The 13,344-nt window shown below is 36.8% G+C and overlaps 1 protein-coding gene and 1 long non-coding RNA gene across 20 annotated transcripts in view; one reads left to right on the forward strand and one right to left on the reverse strand.

Annotated features, from left to right (window-relative positions):
• Positions 1–13,344, forward strand: part of PHF21A (PHD finger protein 21A) — a 193,598-nt gene that overhangs the window by 49,376 nt on the left and 130,878 nt on the right. The window lies entirely within an intron of this gene.
• Positions 1–13,344, reverse strand: part of LOC119864231 — a 50,186-nt gene that overhangs the window by 13,754 nt on the left and 23,088 nt on the right. Inside the window, exon 2 of the long non-coding RNA XR_005373480.1 lies at positions 8,309–8,463. This is a non-coding gene — a long non-coding RNA (uncharacterized LOC119864231). The remainder of the gene's footprint in view (positions 1–8,308; positions 8,464–13,344) is intronic.

Genomic DNA, 13,344 nt, shown 5'->3' on the forward strand with positions numbered 1-13,344 from the left:
AAGAATCCTGGGTGTACTGGTCAGATATTGCTGTAATAGTTCTGCATAACAAACCAGTGTTTTATTGAGTGGCTTATGGTGTTCATTTTCATATTGGGTCTGTACATCACCTGGGGTTTTCCTGAATCTAGGCCGGACACATCTACTTTCATGACTTAGGCCCACACACATCTACTTCAGTCTGTGGTGACTGGTCCTGCCTTCAGGCTACATGTTGCGTTAGATCTGCTCTGAACCTGTTTACCCTGAGGCCTACCATGAAGGGGCAGCAGCTACCTAGGGCATACCCATTTCATGGTTTATCACCAGAATACCAGAAACAGGCAAAACTACCAAAATACATTTTAAGCCTCTGCTGGCACCGAGTCTTTTAATATCTCATCGGCAAAAACAAATCATGTGGCCAAGCCCTGCAATGTTACATGACAGAGAGTGTGGATGTATAATTTTATAACAGAATATAAAGAATTGAGAACAATAATCTGTCTACCTTACTTGGTTAAGGTTATATAAAGGAAATTTAGTATGTGTATATATATATATATATATATTTTTTAAACTTTTACTACTTATTTCCAAAAAGCCTCCAGAAAATGCTGTTATCAGATTAACAGCGTATATGACAGTACTTAGTTTTTCCCAGGAGATACCCTGTGGGGGGGGCGGGGCGGGGGAAGCATTTTACTAATGTGGAAGATGGATTAATAAGTATCTAATGCTTTTCTGGAGGTATAGTTTTCAGATAATCCATAGATAATCCTTATAATATACAGATAATCCATAGTATTCCTTAGAATTCCTTAGAAACATATCAGTTTTAGGTTTTATTTTCTTTTACCCTTTCTCCTATTTTTCTTAATCTTTTTTAGAGAGGTAGATACCTTCATAGTCTTTGGTCTTTGCTACTGGTTTGCTTTTCCAACTCTGTGTTTAAAAATTACAGTCTCTATTCTTTACAGATTGCTTAACCTAATATTAAGATGAAATACTTTACTGGGTTTAATAAATAGTTGCCATTTATAAAACCATTCTCATTTTAAGTTTGAACATATTTTACTAAAATGGATTTGAAGCCTTTGGAAGAGAAGTTTCTGTTCCTATCATAACTAATTATGTTTCTGATCCATAGAACAACGTAATTTAAGCTAGGAAAGTGACTTAAACAATGGACTGTGGATGGGGGAGGGGAAACTCAGAGTTTGGGTCTATTCCTGATTCTGTAACAGAATTTTTGATAGATTCTGAATTAATTTAATATGTCTATTTCCTTATTTATGGAATGTTTGGACAATGCCTTTTAGGAGTTAATGAACATGTATCTATTGAGTGCACTGAGTATTTTGGAGGTAAGTTCTATTTAAGTGGAAATGGTTAACTTTAGTCACAGTGATTAACATCTCATTTGGAACACCTTCATCTTACATGTCAAGTGCTACTTTTTTGAAGGACTTAGAACATTTAACACAGTCATGAGTAAGTACATTATTGTGATACATAAATTGGGATGTGGACTGTTTGTGATTTAGCCATGATTATATATATAATGAATCGGTATCTGATTTAAGACTAGAATCCAGATCACTGTATTCTTCATTCAGTTTTATTTAATAAATTCTATTCTGTGGACCTTTATCAAATATTTTTTGAAATAGGACATTAGGCACAATAATTACATTGCCTTTAGGCTTCATTGCTTTGGAGTCAAATAAGTAAATTAGTTCTTGTAGTCTAATAATGGTAACCTGATACATGACTATCTCCAGTCTCTGATGCCAGTGACCAGAGAATGTTACCCTTTTCCATTCATAATCAAACTAGTGTGATTGGCTCATCACATTAGAATTTAGAATTGTTATTTTCTTAGAGTAGAGATTCCTAAATTATGGTGGGAATCTGACCTCATCTTTGTCCAGAGTTTAGTAGTTCCCTAGGATTTAGTCAAGTTCATCCCTACTGCACAATATTTATGGGAAACCTTTGGTCTAGTTGTTTCTTGAGTTTACTACCTCTTGTGTACATAGGGCATCAGTTTCTTCTCCCTTTTTTTTAACCTTTATTCTCAGAGTACAGTTGTCACTATTGCCAGTAGTTGTACCTAACTAATCAAAGATTGATAAAGAAGCTTGATAAAGGGAGATCCCTGGGTGGCTCAGTGGTTTGGCACCTGCCTTTGGCCCAGGGCGTGATCCTGGAATCTCGGGATCGAGTCCCACATCGGGCTCCCGGCGTGGGGCCTGCTTCTCCCTCTGCCTGTATCTCTGCCTCTCTCTCTCTATGTCTATCATGAATGAATAAATAAATCTTTAGAAAAAAAAAAGAAGATTGATAAAGGAACTCATATTTTAATAATGGGTACCATGTTATTGTAGGATGTTTTAACGAGTGTGGTGGAGGAAATCAAATAAGTTGGTGATTTCTGCCAAACGCAGCAATCTACTTCTCTTAGTAGGTTTGGGCAGTCTTCTTAGTTCATTCTAATCATTTATTTTTGATGCTAGCACATGGGATGACTTTTTATTTTATTTTTACTCTTTCTGAGAGGCAGAGAGAGATGGTGGGGGAGGGGAAGCAGGAAGGTTGCAGAGAGGATCTTAAGCAGGCTCCATGCCCAGCACAGCCCACAACACAGGGCTCGATCCCACAACCCTGAGATCATGAGCTCAGCCAAAAATCAAGAGTTGGACACTTAACTTACTGAGTCACCCAGGCACCCCATGGAATGACTTTAAATTCAATTTGAAATTCTTAATGCTCATTATCAGATGTTACATGTCTTGACACTGAACTATTAGAATCTACTGTATTTTTTCTTTCTATGCTCATCTCTACTTATCAAAGAGAATTTGCCTCAAGCAATGAAAATCTAGTCAAAGTCTAAGTTTTTGGAACTTTTTTCAAGCATGTAGGGACTCTTCACTTTGACACTTTGGAGAACGTTAATCTTAACTTTTGACGGGTAGATGATGCATACAACAAACACTTTTTTAAACAGGGCCTTAGCCAGTATAACTGTGACTTCATTAGTAAATTAGTTTGTGCTTTAAATACTCCGTTCCCTTCAATTCCCTTCTCCTTAGGATCTGTGTTTTTTCAAATATTTTTATCATTCTAAGATTCTGACTCTTCTGTTTATTCCACATATATTTATTGTGAGTTTTCTATAGTGAAAGGCCTGCCTGGTACTAGGTCCATGGAAGGTGCAAAGAATGAAAATCTTGCAAATGATGTATCCGATAAAGGGTTGGTATCCAAAATGTATAAAAAACTTATAAGACTCAACACCAAAACCCAAATAATTCAATTAAGAAATGGGCAGAAAACGTGGACAGACTTTTTTTTCTAAGATACCAACAGACACATGAAAAGATGCTTGACATCACTCATCATCAGGGAAATGCAAATCAGAATCACAATGAGATAGCACTTCACATCTGTCAGAATGTCTAAAATCGATTAAACTCAAGAAACAAGTGTTGGTGGCAATATGAAGAGAAAGGAACCCTCATGCACTGTTGATGGGGATAGAGGCTGGCACAGCCACTGTGGAAGACAGTATGGAGATTCCTCAAAAAATTAAAAATGGAACTACCCTGTGACCCAGTAATCTCACTACTGGCTATTTTCCCAAAAATATGAAAACAGTAATTTGAAGGGATATATGTGCCCCTGTGTTTATTGCAGCGTTATTTAGCCAAATTATGGAAGCAGCCCAAGTGTTCATCAGTAGATGAATAGATAAAGGTATGGTATTCATATACAATGGAATATTATTCAGCCATTAAAAAGAACAAAATCTTGCCATTTGCAGTAACATGGATGGATCTAGAAAGCATTACGCTAAGCGAAATAAGCCAGTCAGAGAAAGACAAATATCATGTGATTTCCCTCATATATGGAATTTAAGAAAGGAAACAGATAAACAAAGGGGAAAAAAAAGAGACAAACCAAGAAACAGACTCTTAACTATAGAGAACAGATGGTTACCAGAGGTGACATGGGTAGGGTGACTGGTGAAATAGGTGAAAGGGATTAAGAGTACACTTACCTTGATGAGCATGGGGTAATATATGGAAGCATTGAATCACTGTATTGTATATCTGAAACTAATATAACACTTGAATGTTAACTACACTAGGAATGAAATTTAAAAAAAAAGTAGCATGGCATGTCATGCACAAGGATGACATGCAAATTCATGAAGCAATCCATATATTTAGGGCGCTTGAGTGGCTCAGTCATTTAAGTGTCTACCTTTAGCTCAGGTCATGATCCCAAGGTCCTGGGGCCGAGCCCCGTGTGTGTGTGTGGGGGGGTGGAGGTGGGGATGGGGGGGGTCCCTACTCAGCAGGGAGTCTGCTTCTCCCTCTCCCTCTCCCTCCCGCTCCTGTGCTCGCTCGCGCTCTCTCTCTCTCTCTCTCTCTGAAATAAATAAAATCTTAAAAAAAAAAAGAGAGAGAATCTTGCAGTGTTACTTCCCTGTGACTGGTCATCACCTTCAAGATGTTCAAGCTCATTAGCACTGATGGTTTTAGCAGCTCACTCTTGATTGCTCTCTTGTGTCCTTTCCTGCCTTACATACCCCAGAAGTTCCCTGGTGTCGCTTCTTTATACTAGGCTCTCTCATTTCTCTGTGCCTTTACATATGCTGTTCTCTACAGCAGGAGTTTTCTTTCCCTTTACTTGGTAAATTCCTACTTACTCTTTGAAGACCCAGGGTAAGCAGAGATCCTTGACTTCTTTCCACTCTCCAGGCAAAGCTATATAGCCCTCTTCTGTGTACTCATGGTGTTTGTGCCCACCTCTCTTACTTGTTTTCATTGCACTGTGTTGTAATTATTTGTAAGCTCCTTGAGAATAGAGAATGTGTCTTGCTTGTATTTGTACCCCTCGAGCCTAGTATAGTAGTTATGTAGCAAGTGTTTTTGAATATATAAATTCATTATGCTTTCAAGGAGCTAGTAGTCTGGTAAGGTGGCCTATGATGTCCACGCTAAGGCATTTTACCACTAAAAGATTTCCCATTCAGATAGGGAAAAAATATTCTCAATATTGTTTCCTACTTGAATATTTTAAGAAAGTTCAATAACATTTTTAACTGTTTCAGTTCAGAGCAGCTTTATCTTAATTTCAGAAAAGGAAAACTTTTATGAAGTGAAGTAGTATAAACCAGTAAATGAGTTGAGCCAGCAGTCTGGAAACCTGGTATATCTAGAAACAATCTCCTTTGTGATGTTTCTACATCACTTATTTCTGTCTGTTTTATCTTCTTTGGGTTCTCTTTAAACTTATTCTGACCTCATAAAACAGGCTTACATTTCTTTTATGCTTTAAAAATATTTTTATAAAGATTGTATTTATTTGAGAGAGAGAGACTGTGTGCACGCACAAGCAGGGCTGGAAAGGGGCAGAGGGAGAGGGAGAAGCAGACTCCTAGCTGAGCAGGAAAGCCCGATTTGGGGCTTTGGGGATCATGACCTGAGCTAAAGGCAGCCACTGAACTTAACTGGCACCCAGGTGCCCCTTATCCTTTTAAATAATAAGAATTTCTTTGTTTCTTAATTTCTTTCTGCCATTGCCCTCTTTGTCTCTTCATCATTAAACTTCTTAAAAAGCTTAATCTTTGGTTAGTCTCTATTTGATGTTATTTTTCCTTACTTATATCCCTTTATCAACCAAGTGCAGTCATTTTCCATCTACGTTCTACTCTAGTGAGCTCACTGAAAGTTTTAGTAATATAATTGCCAAATCTAAAGTAAATTTTCAACTTCATTTTACTTGAACTAACTCTAGCATTTCAGATTAATGACCATTTCCTTAAGGTTTTCTTCTTCAGAGAACCAAGAACCTTCCTTTCTTTGTTCTTTGACCTTTTTGAATGCACCTACTCACTTCTCTTCCTCAGCCTACCCTTTAAAAATTAATATTCTGTGGTGTTTTATGTTTGTCTTCCTTCTCATCTTGCTTTGTTTTTTTCCCCCGGGAGTGGCATACAGCCTCAAATCATCCCTAAATGTCAGTGACCTCCAAATCTTTATTTCCTCCTCCCCTCTCTCCTGAGTTCTAGACAGATGTGCATTTTCAGCTTTTGCCTGTTGGATGTTCCAGAGCTCCATATTCTCCAGATAGAACACCAAATCCACCCCCCTTCAAATCCTACTTCTTCTATCCCTTTTTGGTTAATGACACTCGCATTTATCCAGTGACCAAGTGAGACATGGAAGTCATCATGAACCTTTAGTCTCACTCTGAGTCTCTTATCCAGTCCTGTTTATTCAAGCTCCTTAACATGGCTCATGCTCACCTGCTCCCTTGGATGCAGTTCTGTCTTTATCATCCAGCCTTTCACTATTAACAGGAAGATATAAAAGACCCCCCTTATATGTTGGCTTTCCTGGTTGTGACTCTTCAGTAGCTCCTTTTGCTTTGGATTCTAGGAAAAAATCCAAATTCCTTACAGTGGCTCAGAAAACCCCTTATTATCTTTAACCATGAGCCTCTCCGTTGAACTCATACACACCTTGTCCTTCAGATTTGACACATACTTAAGTTTTCTTGGTTATGCTCTATCATTTCTTCGACCAGAAATATTCTTTCCTATCTTCTCTTTTTAGTATCAAACCTGACTTAATCGTCTGCCCTTTGACCCACAGGCTCATTTACAGGACACTACAGTACTGAAATAGCCACACATGAAAAGTTGAAAATAACTACAAATATATCAGCGTGCATTGGCAAGTAATACATAAGAGTTAACAATACATGCATATTATGAAGTAGTTAACTGAGTAGAAAGATGAATGTAAGGTAAAAAATCAAATTGTAAAACAGATATAAAATATGATTTATTATTTAAAATAAAATGTTTTAAAAAAATGTGTATATGCATCCATGGCCATTTATACTCGAAAATACATGGAGGGGTTACTGGGTGGCTTAGTTGGTTAAGTGGCAGCCTTCTGCTCAGGTCATGATCTCAGGGTCCTGGGGTTGAGCCCAGTGACTGACTTGCTGCTCAGTGGGGCGTCTGCTTCTCCCTCTGCTTCTCCTGCTCCCCCCATGCTGTCTCTCTCTCTTCATCTCTCTCTCTCAGATAAATGAATAGAATCTTAGAGTGAGAGAGAAAATATGTGGGGAAAGTTGTAGATTATTTAGAATTATTTACATGGAACTGTTAATAGTGATTTCCTCTCAGAAATGTGGGATTCCTGAGAGATGACCAAGGAATTTGGCACTTTTAATTTTTTTGTACTCTTTCTATCTATATTTTTTATAAGAACATAGTTTTTTTAAACTACTGAAGTGTAGTATAAATACAGAAAATTACACATGTGTATATATTTATGTGTATGTATATATGGCTCAGATACATTTTTGCAAGCTGAAACACCTGGATAACTAGCACCCATGTCAGTATCAGATTTTACTATAGAAACTACAGAAACTTTTTTGTGCTTTCTTCATTTCATTATGATTCTCTTCTACCAGAGAAACCACTATTGTGACTTCTAATAACATAAATTAATTTTGCCTATAAATGAATTCACATAAGATGTATTTTTTTTGTCTTAATTTATTCAACATTATGTTTAGAAGATTACATCTGTTTCTTTGGAAGTTTTTAAAAATTTATTTTGAAATGTAACAGTCATAGGAAGTTGTCTTTTGAAATTTTAAGTCACTAAAGAAAAGAATTTGCTATCTCTCAGATATACTTATCCCTAACATCTTTTGGGATAGTTAAATGTTTTCTCTTGTGAATTGATAGCTTCTTGCTCTGTTTCTCTTTATCACATTTCTTTCCTTTTTTTTTAAGATTTTATTTATTTATTCATGAGAGACACAGAGAGAGACAGGCAGAGACACAGGCAGAGGGAGAAGCAGGCTCCATGCAGGGAGCCTGATGTGGAACTCGATCCCGGGACTCTAGGATCATGCCCTGGGCCGAAGGCAGGCGCTAAACCGCTGAGCCACCCAGGGATCCCTCTTTATCACATTTCTTTAACTACTTTTTTGTATGTTTATATCCCTTCTAGATTGTGAGTCTCTAAGATCTGTGTTCCCTTCACACTTAAAACCCATTGTATACCTAGTGCTTCATGCACAGTGTTATTTAGAGATTTGTTAAAGAAAAGCAAGAAGTTCTAATCGTGACTGCCATTTACTGACTGGCCTTGTGTCTGTTGAATTTCTCTGAACTGGTTTCCTCATCTGTAATATGGGCATTGTAATTGCCAGTTCAGATGCTTTTGACTGTATGTAACTGAAAGGCTAACTAAAAGTAGCTAAAACAATAAATAGCTTTATTCACCTAATGAGTTCCTAGAGTCGTCAAGTTCAGCTCAGCAACACCATCAGAAACCATGTTCTAGTCCTCTTCCTGCTCTGCTGCCCTCCACGTGTCAGCAAACGTTGCTCATGGTCATTGCTGTAACTCGAGGCTTTATATCCTCACCTATGAACATTCTGGGGCAAAAAAAAAAAAAAAAAAAAAAAAGGACCAGTTATTCTTAAATGTCTCTTTTTAAGAGCAGGGGAAACCTTAGAGGCCTTTCAACAGACTGCATCTCATTGACCGACCATTTTTGTCACATGCCAATGCTTAAAGTAGTCACCAGCAAGAAGAATGGATCCAAGACTGATTGAGGTTCAGGAGCTGAGGATTTGCCTCGCAAACATTTGGAGGCTAGTTACCCAAACAAAATTGGTTTTTGTTAGCATGGGAAGCAGAAGGGATAGAGAATAATGGATGTTATAGAAGCAATCAACAGTGTCTGTCTCCATGTATAACTATAAGTTTTTTCTACTAATGTAAGTTAATTATAATGTATATCTGAAGATGTGTGAATCCTAAAATATTATAAAGTTAAAATATCCATTAGTACTTATTACTAGTTTTAGAAAAGTTTCCCTTTGCCACCTCAGCTAGCAACCTTCTTTAGGGCAAGGAATGCAAAAATAATTTTACTATTTGCCAAAGCAATTTATTATAAGAAGATAAATCTATTATAGAAGATTATGTAATTTATTTCAAATGTGAACTATAAATTGTTTTTAAAATTGATATTTAAAATCTTTGTTTATAAACTATATTGTCACCATTGTTATTAATATTCCATGCCTTTGAAGCATAGCAGCCTTGATGTCCCTTTGTTATAATACTTTCATACCTACATCATTCAGGAAAACCAAGTTTACCAAAACCCAGTGGTATTTAAGGATTTCAATTTTTTAAAATGTTGAACACCGTGACAGGCCAAATCACAGATTCCTGCATTTCTTTCTCCCAACAGATGAGGGTGAGAGAACCAGACAGGAAAAAGAAGTTGACTGTTGGGCTGCTGTCTTCACATGGTAGCTGGTTAGAGAGGTTGCCCTATAAAATTATCTTCACAGAAGACATGTTCCCCAAAATTGATTTACTCTGAGTTCAGGAAGCAAATGTTTGTGTGAATCAGCAGGGATTGGCGAACCTCTCTCTGACTAGCTCTGTCTGAAAATGACAAGAGTGATTATTAGTTTCTGTCAGGTACACCAGACATTCCTTTGCTCTGAAAAATGAGGCCCTAGAAATCTTCAACTAATATGTTTAATTTGTCACCTTTTCTCCCACTCCCACCTCAATCACCTTTTAAAAAAACCTTTCCACCTTTTGTCAAAAAAATTTGTATCATTTTGACCAAGAAGAAAACGAAAGATAATCAATTCCAAACTTAGTTCTTTTTATGAACAGTCAATGATTATTGCTGATCTCATTTTATCTAGTGCTTCTGTCATCTCATATCATAATTGGAAAAGAAATCAGGACTCCTGTTCCTGTGGAGTCAGGAGGCACAGATAAACTTATCCTGAAAAGTTACAGTGCCTGAAGGAAAAGAATTTAGTGAAATTGGGGGAATGTGTTCATTGATATAACTTGAGTTTTATTTTCTTGAGTGTGTATCTCATTGTAGATTGTGAATGTGAGACAATAGAAGTGTAAGTTAATTCACCTTTTAATTATGAAGGAGATTGCAGCCTTTATTTTTAAAAAAGTATATTACTTTACAGTTCACCTTTTTCATGGAATGTTTATTTGACTTTTAAAATAATCTGGAGTGACTTCAGGCAACCGAAACAAAAGCAAAAGTAAGCTATTGGGACTACACTGAAATAAAAAGCTTCTGCACAGCAAAAGAAACCATCAACAAAACGAAAAGGCAACCTAGTGAATGGGAGAAGATACTTGCAAATTATATATCTAATAAGGAGCTAATATCCAAAGTATGTAAAGAATTTATACAACTCATCACCAAAAAAAAAAAAAAAAAAAAAAAAAAAAAACACACAAAAAAACCCAAAACCAAAAATCCCATTAAAAAATTGGCAACGAACCTGGATAGACATTTTCTCAAAGATATGCAGATGTCCATCAGACAAATGAAAGGAGGTTCAATATCACTAACCATCAGGGAAATGCAAATCAGAACCACAATGAGATACCACCTGATATCTGTCAAAATGGCTAGAATCAGAAAGACAAGAAATAAGTCTTAGAGAACATGTAGAGTGAAAAAGAACTTTTGTCTACTGTTGGTGGGAATGTAAATTGGTGCAGCCACTGTGGAAAATAGTATGGAGGTTCCTCAAAAAACAAAAATATGCTCCCGTAATTCCACTACTGGATATTTACCCAAAGAAAACAAAAACACAGGATGCTTAGGTGGCTCAGTGGTTGAGCATCTGCCTTTGACTCATATCATGATTCTGGGGTCCTGGGATTGAGTCCTGAATCAGGCCGCTGGCAAGGAGCATGCTTCTCCCTCTGCCTGTGTCTCTGTCTCTTTCTGTGTGTCTCCCATGAATAAATAAATAAAATCATTTAAAAAAATAAAACAAAAACAGTAATTCAAAAAGATATGTGCACCTCTTTGATTATTGCAGCATTATTTACAATAGGCAAAATATGGAAGCACCCCCAAGTGTCTATTGACTGAGGAATGGAACACACACACACACAGGAATATTACTTGGCCATAAAAAGGTGAGATCTTGCCATTTGTGACAGTGTGGCTAGACCTAGAGGGTATAATGCTAAGTGCTGATCTCATTTTATCTAGTGCTTTTGTCATCTCATATCATAATTGGAAAAGAAATCAGACAGTATAGCAGTCTAGGGCAGAAGGAAGCACCACACTGAAAGACAAATACATGTGATTTCACTTATATGTGACATCTAAAATGCCACATGAACAAACAAGCAGAAACAGAGCCATAAATACAGAGAACAAACTGATGGTTGCTAGAGGGGAGAGAGGTGGGAGGCTGGTCAAAATTGGTGAAGGGGAGTAGGAGGTATAGGTTTCCAGATATAGAAAAAAGTCCCAGTAATAAAACATAGAACATAGGGAATATAGTCAACAGTATTGTAATAGTGTTGTATGGTGACAGATGGTAGCTACACTGGTAGTGAGCATAGTGTAACATATAGACTTATTAACTCACTGTTTAGAATACCTGGAACTCAATGTTACATTGTATGTCAGTTATACTTCAATTGAAAAAAAAAATCTGAAGCAAAATCTCCCAGAGTATTATTCACATCTTAAAACCTCCAACTAAAGTCAAGGTAGGCAAAATAACAGTTGGAAGCCATTTATAAACACCTGTCACAGAAAGTTCTGAAGACATACTTTTCCTGCTCTGATGATATCTGTTTGTCCTGCATATGAGTTCGTCAGATGGAAACAGTTTTTGCAAGCTATCCGAAGTATTGCCCCTGCTGCTAATAGCTGATAAGATTATATAGAACTCTTTTTAGATTTTCAGTATCCTTTTTCATGACTTCCCTTTCCCTTTTTATTTGCTTATTTATCTTCTTTAGGTATAAAGCATTTTATAGCCATCACTTTTGAAGAGAAATTGATTAGTTCTCCCAAAATGGAAAGACTAGTATGATTCTCTAGAGCAGGGATTGGCAAACTATGGCCTGCACCTGGGCCAAATCTGGCCTGCTGCCTATTTTTATAAATAAAGTTATTGGAACACAACCACGTCTTTCATTTACATATTGTCTATTGCCGTTTTCCTGCTACAATGGCAGAATTGAGTGGTTGTGGCAAAGACCTGGCTGTTTATAGAAAAAATATGCCAGCCATTACTCTAGAGAAATTTACCCAGGTTGACGCTTGACTCAGATATGTTAGGCACAGTATAGCAGTCTAGGGCAGAAGGAAGCACCACGCTGAAAATAGGGTATATACTGAATAATGAGAAGACCTTCTTGTATACACATCAGCCCTGTGGTTTTCAGTTCATTTTCAGTACCTCATTTTCTAAAAGCCTCTTTTATTTTGGATACTTTTTCTCTGCTCATTTCTGTTCTTCTCTCTTCTAGATTTTTTGAGGTATAATTAATATGAAACTCATTTTTAAAAGGGTTTTATTTTGGGGGCAACACCATCAAATCAAGATAATGAACTATCCATCTCCTCTAAAAGTTTCCTTGTGTTCCTTCCTTCCTCCACCCCCTAACCCTGTCCCCAGGCAGACATTGGTCTGCTTTTTGTCACTATAGATTAAGTTTATGTATTTTAGAATTTTTAAAAAACAGGCTTGTACAGGATCTACTCTTTGGATTGTTTCTAGTTTCCAAATTTTAGTAAAGCTAATATGAACATTCATATGTAAGCCTTTGTGTGGAGATATTGTTTTCATTTCTCTTAGGTAAATACCTACATGTGGGTGGGTGGTATGATATGTATATTTTTAACTTTAATGGAACTACCAAAATATGTACCGTTTACATTCCCACCAACAGCATCTGAGAGTTTTAGTTGTTCCACATCCTTAGTCCTTTGTTCTTAAATATGAACATAACAGCCAAGAATCTCAGATATATAAGGGAAGGCACTAAAATGAAAATCAAAACAGACCCAGAAAATTGGAAGGGACAATTCAAAATAACTACAACTTTAGGTCCTCAGATCAGTAAGAGAAGGCATTGCATCTGTGGAACAAGAACAGGATGCTAGGAATAAGAGAACAATTAGAAAACAAAAAAGAATTCTTGATAATAAAAAGGTTTTGAAGATAAAATTGGAATACTCTCTTAATAAAGGGAAGAATGAAGGGATCAATGGTGGAAGAGAGAAAAATTTTAGGGGATCACACCAGAAGGTCTACTGCCTGACAATAGAAATTCTGAGACAAGAGAACTAAAAATGGAGAGGAGAAAATCATCCAGTAACTAATATAAGGACGTTTCTCAGAACTGAAGACCATACATTACAGATTAATAGAATTTATTGAGTACCAAACACTGCAAATGAAAAAAGACATAACATCCCCATACTGGGAGCCACATTA

The sequence above is a fragment of the Canis lupus genome, chromosome 18 (assembly GCF_011100685.1).
Source record: "Canis lupus familiaris isolate Mischka breed German Shepherd chromosome 18, alternate assembly UU_Cfam_GSD_1.0, whole genome shotgun sequence".
Taxonomy (NCBI): Eukaryota; Metazoa; Chordata; class Mammalia; order Carnivora; family Canidae; genus Canis; species Canis lupus.